The sequence below is a fragment of the Pleuronectes platessa genome, chromosome 14 (genome assembly GCF_947347685.1).
Source record: "Pleuronectes platessa chromosome 14, fPlePla1.1, whole genome shotgun sequence".
NCBI lineage: Eukaryota > Metazoa > Chordata > Actinopteri > Pleuronectiformes > Pleuronectidae > Pleuronectes > Pleuronectes platessa.
Window position 1 is genome coordinate 15,936,972 of NC_070639.1, and position 9,206 is coordinate 15,946,177.

Sequence of the window (9,206 nt, forward strand, 5' to 3'; positions counted from 1 at the left end):
CAGTTGCTCTGGATAATATCTGGAACTTTTCCTGTTGGTCGCCAGAAGTAAAATGTTTGGATTATTGTCAGAGTGAGCCCTTTTGAGAATGCTGTAAGAAAATTAGAATTAACAGCGAGCGGACATGTTGATGCTCCTTCTGGAATGTGATTGAGGCAAAAGGGAAGAAAAACCGAATAATGCAGATATCTCAGGATGAAAAAGAGGAGTCATTTAAAGAAGGCATGGATGAAGATGTCAATTTGAAAAAACTCTGAGCATCCTGCGTTTTCCCAGACAATTTCCTGGTACATTCAATATATGTGAAAGGCAATCTGGACCCAATTTCTACACCTTTTCTGAAGTTCATCCCTGAAAACAGCTTTACTGTAACCTACGGCCTACAACAAGTTCCCGTCTTGCCTGCCAACCACGCTCTTCCACTGAGATTTTAAAAAGTACATTGGTCATCATTGCTCTCTATCTCTAGGTCTCTGGGGTTCGCTGCTATCTAGGTCAACAACTACTACGAGTGCTGAATCATGGATCCAGGATGTAAACAGCTCTGAGAAGAAACCAGCTTGCTGAGATATAATTTAAAAATGTTGTGCATTATGTATTCTTTTTGATCTGGCTTTGATGTGTGAATAAACACTTTGAAAGTCTTGAATATAAAAAATCACTGCATTCCATTAATTTCCCTTCATCTCCAAACTCTGCACGATCGAACTTGGCAGCGATTCAATTCTTTTTTACCTTTCAAAGTAAAATACGTTTTGTATCTTTTATGCGAGTGACACAAAATAGGGGCTGAAGAGCTGGGAGGATACAAAGTACATGTATATTTGCCCAGATACGTTAACAGTTTAATTTAATGCCATGAAATCAGGTTAATTTTGTCATCGATGGAAAGGAAGAGTTTGTTGTCTCCCAACTTGGCCCAAAGATGCTAGAGACACGCCCCTAGGTCTGTTCAACCTGTGGTGGGCCTGTCTAAAAAGAGGGTGTCTTGATGGTACACAACTGAAAATATGCCCTTGACATCTGCTGGTGGTCACTAACATCCAACACCATCATCTGGCAGTAGGCATTAATTAGTGCGGTATAACGTACATTATGTATTCTCCATCTCCATGGGTTTAGTTTGAAAAGGTAAGAGCTAATGATGTCTGATCTACTGAGCGGGCCACATGGTTTTCACAGTGCTGCCATACAAACCGGTAGCCAGTCAGATTTACCTTTAGCCTCAGTGTACCCTCAAGTTGGGCCTGTATCATTGATAACAAGGGCAAAACAATTAATGATGCTAAGGTGCACAGCTGAAGTTATGTCCCTAACATCCACTGGTAGCCACTAACCCCTGAAAAAATCTACTGGTAGTTGGTAACCTAAATTGTGCTGAAGACCTTCCAATGTACAAGGGATATTCAACATCTTGTCCTATAGTCTAAATGTATTTTTGGCTCCATTTATTGACATTCAAAACCAATTAATAATTTGAGACAAACAAAATGATTGTGTATGTCCCCACAAGAGGCCTCATCTCTGTCAAGGTCAGTTCAAAAAGTGAAAGGGGAAAGGAGACATCAGAAAGGGCAGGAAGCCGAGAGCTATCCTTAGCAGAACCGAGACCTTCAATTACGTTCTTCATGACCTCTGGGCCTCGAGCAGGTTCAGGCTGTGGGCTCGTAAAGTTCTGGTTAAAGGCAGGGACAGGTTATCTGGTGCTGACGCTCACTGCTGGACCGAGCACTCCATGTTTAATCAGCATTCTTGAGCGGTCAGCTGGATGCTGTTGCTAACGCTAAATATTACCAAAAAAGTGATTAATGCTATTGACCTTTAGTTTGATGTATGGCATGAGAAACTGTAGATTGCGTTTAGATTATGTGATTAGGTCAACCATTTTTAAGTTTTGAATTCAGCTGGCTCATATCACCAGCTCTGTAAGTGCCAACAGTCCGTTTCTATTAAATCTCCACCTTGTTTCCAGTCAGAGCTGCTGAGCTGTATAAAACCATGCCATCATGTGTTAGGTCCTCATGTTTTCCATCGCTTTGTGCCACCGCAATAAAAAAATACTGTTGCTATATAAACCTGCTGTACCAGGCTGTAATCACACATCCAGTCAACAGTTTTGAAATTTTATATTGGCCTATTGTCTAATTTAACTCTGGGTCACTCAGCTTCTTAATATTCCCAATTCAGATGACGGCAAAACTTTCCTGAAGTCTGACTTTGCTGTCTTGGAGCCCAAGGCCGAGCGGAGGCAGGACCTTGTGGTCTATTATTGATTTGAGACTCGAGCACTCCATGGGGTCAGGGCTTGTCTGGCCAAGTTAGAGCCTGGAGCTTAGCTGCTGAGTGGGCGGCCATGGCAGGGATCCACGGGCTGATGGTTGGATGGTCACAGGGACTTATTGTTACAGTGTGATCGCTTCATTCTCCTCTGGGAACCTGGTTATTTTAGATGGCTAGCCTGGAGAAGGCTATATGGTCATAGTCTCCTTTCATCATTTAGGCAAACACAACCTCCCTTTAAGTATTAGTTCTGCACAGTTCTGAGATATATAAGATAATTAAATACAGTATATTATTGCAATTGAAGCTTGATAAATGCATTCCAAGCCCAGTATCACCAGGATGTGTGAACTATACTGAGTATGAATGTTGCATCCATCAACGACAAAATGTTTTCACTCCTGTCTGTTTTTTGTAAAACAGATTACACAAAAACAACTTCAGAGATTTTTAAGAAACTGTCTGGAAGGATGTGGTGTGGGTCTGCGAAGAACCCATTTAATTTGCTGCAGATCTGGATCAGGGGGCAGATTTTTATTTCACTTTCTTTGGTGCAGCTTGATTTAATATAACAGTTAACAGTTGGGGGTGATTTTGACAAATTTCTAAATCAGTGATCACTGTCTAGTTTGATCCTCTTTGTTCTGTATAGCCTGTGAAGAGTAGATGCAAAAAACAACAATGCAAAGCTTCTTTTTTAAATAAGCTTGAATATCATAACACTGTGTATATTGCAGTGTACTGATGTGGGGGGAGAGAATTTAATGTACTGTGCCAAATGGCTCGTTTTGGACATTTTTGCCTGAAATAAGTATTCACAAACAACAGCAGGTGATGTGTGCTCAGGCGGAACTTAAATCACCTTTACATATTTTAAAAACTATTTATCAGAAAAGGACACATGCAACAACAGGATTAAGACGACTGGTGTTGTTGTACCATAACCTAGGGGCCGACTGAGCGAACCATCCTCTGCTGTAAGTGTGGCAGGGTAGCTCAGCGGTTAGAGAGAACCAGAAGATTACAGGGTGTACAATTCACTTTGAGAAAATCAAGAAAGTCCCCCTGGCAGCTTTAAGGAGAGGGAGTTTCACTACAGAGATGGGCAGAGTTGGCTGACAACTACCATTAGTTTGTTTTCTTCAATGATATACCGAGCTTGCTTGAGTAAATCTCACACACGGACAGCAGAGACGTGATCATAACTCAGAGTCCCAAAGCATTTTACCCTCAGGCTGTGTGAGAGAGGAAGATGATGCAAAAGATTGAGCGATCTAGGAGAAATGAATCAGAGGAGGTAAAGTGGGCTCCATCAGTGAGTTCTGTTGTATAAAGATTATATAATTTGTTGAAGGCAACAATTAAATTGCTCTTGTGTTACCATTTAAATGTATTAAAAAAAGATTTGAGTTTTTATATAAAAAGTTTTAAACAACAAAAAACATAATGAGCAAAAATGTGGTAATTGGTTGTTTACAGGTTTTGGTTGCAATTCCTGTTTGGCTGTAACACACAGAATCGGAGCAAGCTGAGCTTCACAGGCATAAAGAAAGATGGGGTTGAGGGTTTGATTCCCACTGGGGCCACCCACACTGCAAAATAAATATATTCCAGCACAGCCAAGTGCTGTGGATAAGCAAGGAATGCCCTTCAATGTCATAAAGTAGACCTTAGACACTAAATCGTTGTGGTTGTGGTCATGTCCTTGGAGCTGAGTGAGAATAGAGTGGTCATTGATGGAGAGGAAACGAGGATGACTAGAGACAAAAAGGGGTGAAGAGGCACCGAACGTAGATATGGGTAGAAATATGGATATGTCAAGGGGGTCAGGGAGGCGACATATGGCCGAGGAGAAAGAAAGAAATGTCCTCCAGGCCCAGGCCTTGTTAAGAGGAGAGGGAGGAGGGAGCTGATGCAGAGCGGAGATGGGGGGGGGGGAGTAACGGGTGAGGGGGTCAACAAGTGTTGGGGAAGTCAATAAGAAGGGAGTGTGGTCTAAAGAAGGGGAAGGGGGGGCTGCTTTGTGGTAACCCTGGAGGCATGATGTCTGGTGGTCTGCGGCCCTTTACATATGCGCCCCATAATAGGGGGCTTTTAAAATCAGCATGGAACCCCAACACAGAAATTGTCACATCGGTAAAGTCCTTAACAAAGACAGAGGTGGGACATTCCTCCTCTTTCCTCCCCTGGGATATCCATGAGAGAAACTGTTTTATTTCGCAGTTACAGCTCATTAGTAGAATTATACATGATTTCATTACACTGTGCAACAGATACAAACATACATAACTTACTACTGTGTTCGCTTATTTTAATTACATCCATAAATTACTCAAGGCCACTTGATGAAAGATGATTTAATTCAGTATATTTTCATGTTTCCATACAATAAGACGACATTAGTCATCACGACACAGTACAAATGGTCACAATACAATTGACAGGTGTAAAATCAATCAATGTGGGAATTAATCATCATTAAAGACGTGTGGCTCCTTTTGGGCCTGTTTCTCCTGATTCTGCTTCTGGACCCTCACCGAGAAGCACATCAGTAGATTTTATTATTAATCTGTATGTCATGGAGAGATAACAAATGTTCCCAGTTTTACCTGAAGCAGTTAAGGAAACCACGGCCTATACAAACAAAGGCTAAAGTGTGTCCTTTTAACGATCTTGTGCAGTGACTCTGTCTTGGCTGTTGCTGTTTAGACAGTTAGTTGCTCCAATTGGTGCCGTTTAGCGTTCAGGTCCATAAAGTTCATTCACATTGAGGTGTGAGTAAGCTGTCCTGCAAACTAGGTCAAACACACAAGGTTTTCTTGGCTCCCTTGAATCCCTCAGGGCTTTTCCCCCATAGCACTCATGGCCTGAGGCTGAAAGTAACGGTTCTTTGAAATAGTTTCCCTTATAGTTTGACATTCAAAATCCAGTAAAAGGCACTTGAGAGAAAAACATTTTCACTCAGAAATGTCCCTTTGACTGTAATTGGCACAGACACTGCATAATTCAACCTTGACAGTACCAAATTTGTGTTGTTTTTTTGCTAAATATTAGTTCATTTTCTCTATTTGAATCACTGAAAACAGAGAAGGGTGGCATTTTGTTTCTGCTCCAAGAAAGATTTTATTTTTGGTACCACAATCCCTCCAGTCCAGCTAGTGAAGCGTTAAGCGCTGAATCCTGCCACCAGGGGTGGATGTTTGCTGACATGGGCTATAAACCCAGGTCATTTGTTACAGTGTATGAATTGTAGTGAACAGAAGGCTGTTCAACACAGACTTTGAGCTGTAGAATTACCTTCTGGAATCCGTGTAGGAGATGGTGAACTGACACAGAATCCCCTCTCGCAAAGGCAACGTTATCAGAGTATTTGAAGTTAATTTGAAATGAATGTATTTTAAAGTAAATCTCAAAATTCATGGGTCACTGCTTTTCCATTAAAAAGATTGGACCTTAAACAACAAGCATAATTTAAGGCTAAGTGGCCTACACCTGCCTTAAATAGAAAAAGAAATGGCAGCTTTCACAGCTTGCCACAGTAATTAAGCTGGTTTAAAAGTGGTTAAAAGTAGCAACCAGCCGACCAACCAAAAAGGATTTGGATAGGCTCAGCGAGGTTATAAATGAGTACAGTGTCTGAGAGCTGTCCCATTGTACTTTGTGTCAGATAGCTGGGATAAAAAAAGAAATCATAAATAACATCATTATGGAATATAAGATTAAGGCTAAGAAAACACATCCTCCGGAGAATGACAGGGACTCAGACAATGGTGGTTTCTTAGTGTCACAAATTATTTTATAAAAATAACTGGTCTTGCCATCACTTCAAATTTACACACAAAATACGCAACACTCCTCAAGCTCTGACTACTAAAAGACTTTTCCTGTTGGGACACACTTTTTGTTCTTCCTCTCTTCTCTCTCTCTCCCACGCACAGTGGATTTAGAAATGGACTCACGTCCTCATCAGCACTTGCGGACATATACAAAGGCAGTGGAGCAGACACATTTGCTGCCCTGCAGGTCAGACTGACAGAATCTGTAATTATCTCAGTGGAGCACTCCGCCTTTTGCATTAGACCTTCACACAAGAATCTAGACCTCCTTATGTAATGGCTGGGCTTGCTCTGAATCATGCTGAAAATGCTAATTAAACTAATCTCAGAGTATAACACAGATGTGGCTTACCTATTAGTCTCCTATAGTTTTATTGGCTCTTTCGTGGATGACATTGCAGTCACTGCACTGCAGTATTTATCCTGCCGTTGTAAAGAGGCAAATACCAAGCTGAGTAACACCATACATTCTGCTTGGTCTATATCCTGCCTAATGGTCGACACAGTGATCCAGCTGACAGTCTGCCTCATGTTGTTAGCCTGCTCATATTTTTCTCCGCACATTCAAATATTTACATTGTAGTGGCAGGATAACTTAAGTGGTTTTCAGTCATGTGTATCACACTTTTATGCACTTAACCAGGATAAAAAACATCCAGCCAGGAACAACTTGTCAGAAAAATGCACGAAGACAAGAGTAAGGGCTCTTTTTTAACAATGTCTTAAAGTGCATGGCGTAAGTGCATTCGGGACGTGTCCAAATCCGCAGTGGAAAAGATTTTAACTGCGACCGCTGCACTGGTTCAAAAAGGTTCTACTTAGTCTTGTAATTAATCATGTGTCTTTATTGGTGTAACATGCAATAAACCAATCTTGTATTCCCTGTAGAAGCCATGTAGGCTTGCATCTTGTATGGATTGTCATTAGAAATGCTGATTTGCTAGGTAGTAAGATAGAACACTTGTCTGCAGAGGAAATTATTTCCCCTGGTGCACAAGTAGGTCATTGTTAGGACGACCACACTTACGGCTGGACCGTACAGCAAAAGAAGACCAAGGCAGGATAGTTTGCGTGTCACAGACGGGTTTATTGTGGTCTCTCAGGCAACATGGCACACGTCCTCCAACTCATGCAGCACCCACACAGAAAACAACTCTCCCACTGATAACAAAATGGCCCCTTATATAGGGTGCCTAGTTAAGGAGGGAGAAACCATTCCCCATGCTGACATGCTCTCCTTTTGACAACACTTTTATTTTATCATTATACCCACCATTCTCCTATATACACAACCCCACACACATTAATTTACAAACACCCCCTCATCCCCAATTCCAGCACATTACAATAATCACATACACTAATCTTCCCACACCCACACTAATCACCACTTGGATGCCCCCGGAACTATAAATATGGTGCTTGTTTCCTGGGGAGGCCTTTTGCCCGAACACCCTGGAGACAAAAGAGACTGGTGAGTACCATTACACACAAACACACACTTTACCCTTCCCAATATACTAACACACACTATTGCACAACATATGATATTAGTCACATCTCATCTTAGCGTTCAGTTACCACAAATGCACATTAACTCTCATGTCCCTCTTTTGCAGGTGGAACCATGTGGCCATCACAGAACCTACCAGCACAGATTTACAAAGGACAATACATGCATCACCCATCAATAAAGATGAACTGTCTTTAAGTGTGCATATATGCCATGTGCAAACTCTGCAAATCCAATAAAGTGCAACTGCTTACAAACGCCTGTGCAATTATTAAAGTGCATGTACCTGGTAAAAGTGCATGGTGCAATATTCCCCCAACCCCATCTCCAGCTCCAGGGAACGAAGTCCTCTTCGTTACAGTCATCTTTGTGTGTAAAAACGTGTGTACATATTGTCACCTGCCTTTTGTAGGTGCGTATTAACATCTTGATGAGCCTACATACTTGTATAAGCCTACATTGAAATAACAAAAATACTGCACCATTCACATTAGACAAGGTTTCCACTGCCTCAAGATAGTAATGTGCCAACCGCCCACACCTCATTTTATGAACGACACAGCCATGAGGCTCAGATGGGTGTGAGTGCATTTGCCATTTCCACCACTTGGATGATGGACTATGGTGCCTAATGGGAAAAAAACTGCATCAGATTGAAAAGAGCAAAGACACTTTCAACCTTATGGGCACCATGAGTGTCAAATTAAAATAATCCAATAACTGCTGAGACCAAAGTGGTGAACCAACTAACCATCAGACACTGCCACTACAGAGCCGCGGCACTAGCGTGGTCATTAGCAAGCTGAGAAAGGCAACTTAATTGTGCTCTGGTAGAAATATGATCCTTCATCTCATACAAGAACTTGTCCTTTGAATTAGCTGTAAGTGAGACGAAGAGAGCTGATTAAACTCACTCTGGTGGAAATACCATCCTTCATACACTTCAAGAGCTTGTATTTCTAATTAGCTCAGACGATAAACTGGTCATCTATCTTTCTGGCTGGTGTCGCACTTGGTCTAAGTTCAAGGCAGGAAAGTGACTCAGCCTGTGAGAAGGTTATCAACTTGAATCCTGTGACACACGTCCCACACGATCAAACTACTTTTTTAAGGTTTGGTGTTGTTTCTCATCACACAACAAAAAGATCTTTGTCAACAGTGATGACATATTCTTGCTAGTTAGGACATTAAAGCTGCTGTAGCCTGGTGAAGGGTAGAGAGACAGTTTTGGAGCTGTTTAGATTGTGGGATATGATTTACCAGCAACTAACATCAGACAGACATGGATAACGACCTGCTAGTGAAAACAGTGTAGTATTTAGCAGTCAAGGAGCCAGATGTTATGTTGGTGGGGGCCAAAAACAGAGCCAAAATGGAAGTGAATATTGGACTGTACCTATCTGGTGGTGGTTTATTGTATGAAAAAATAGAAGCTAGTTATATAGTTTAGCTATGCAGAAAGATAGAGGCAAAGCTGCTACTAGTTGAACTTGTCACTGTTTGACTTCAATTAAATAAAATAGACATTTTAAGTCTGTAATATGTAAAAGACGGCTATATCTATAAAAAAACACAAT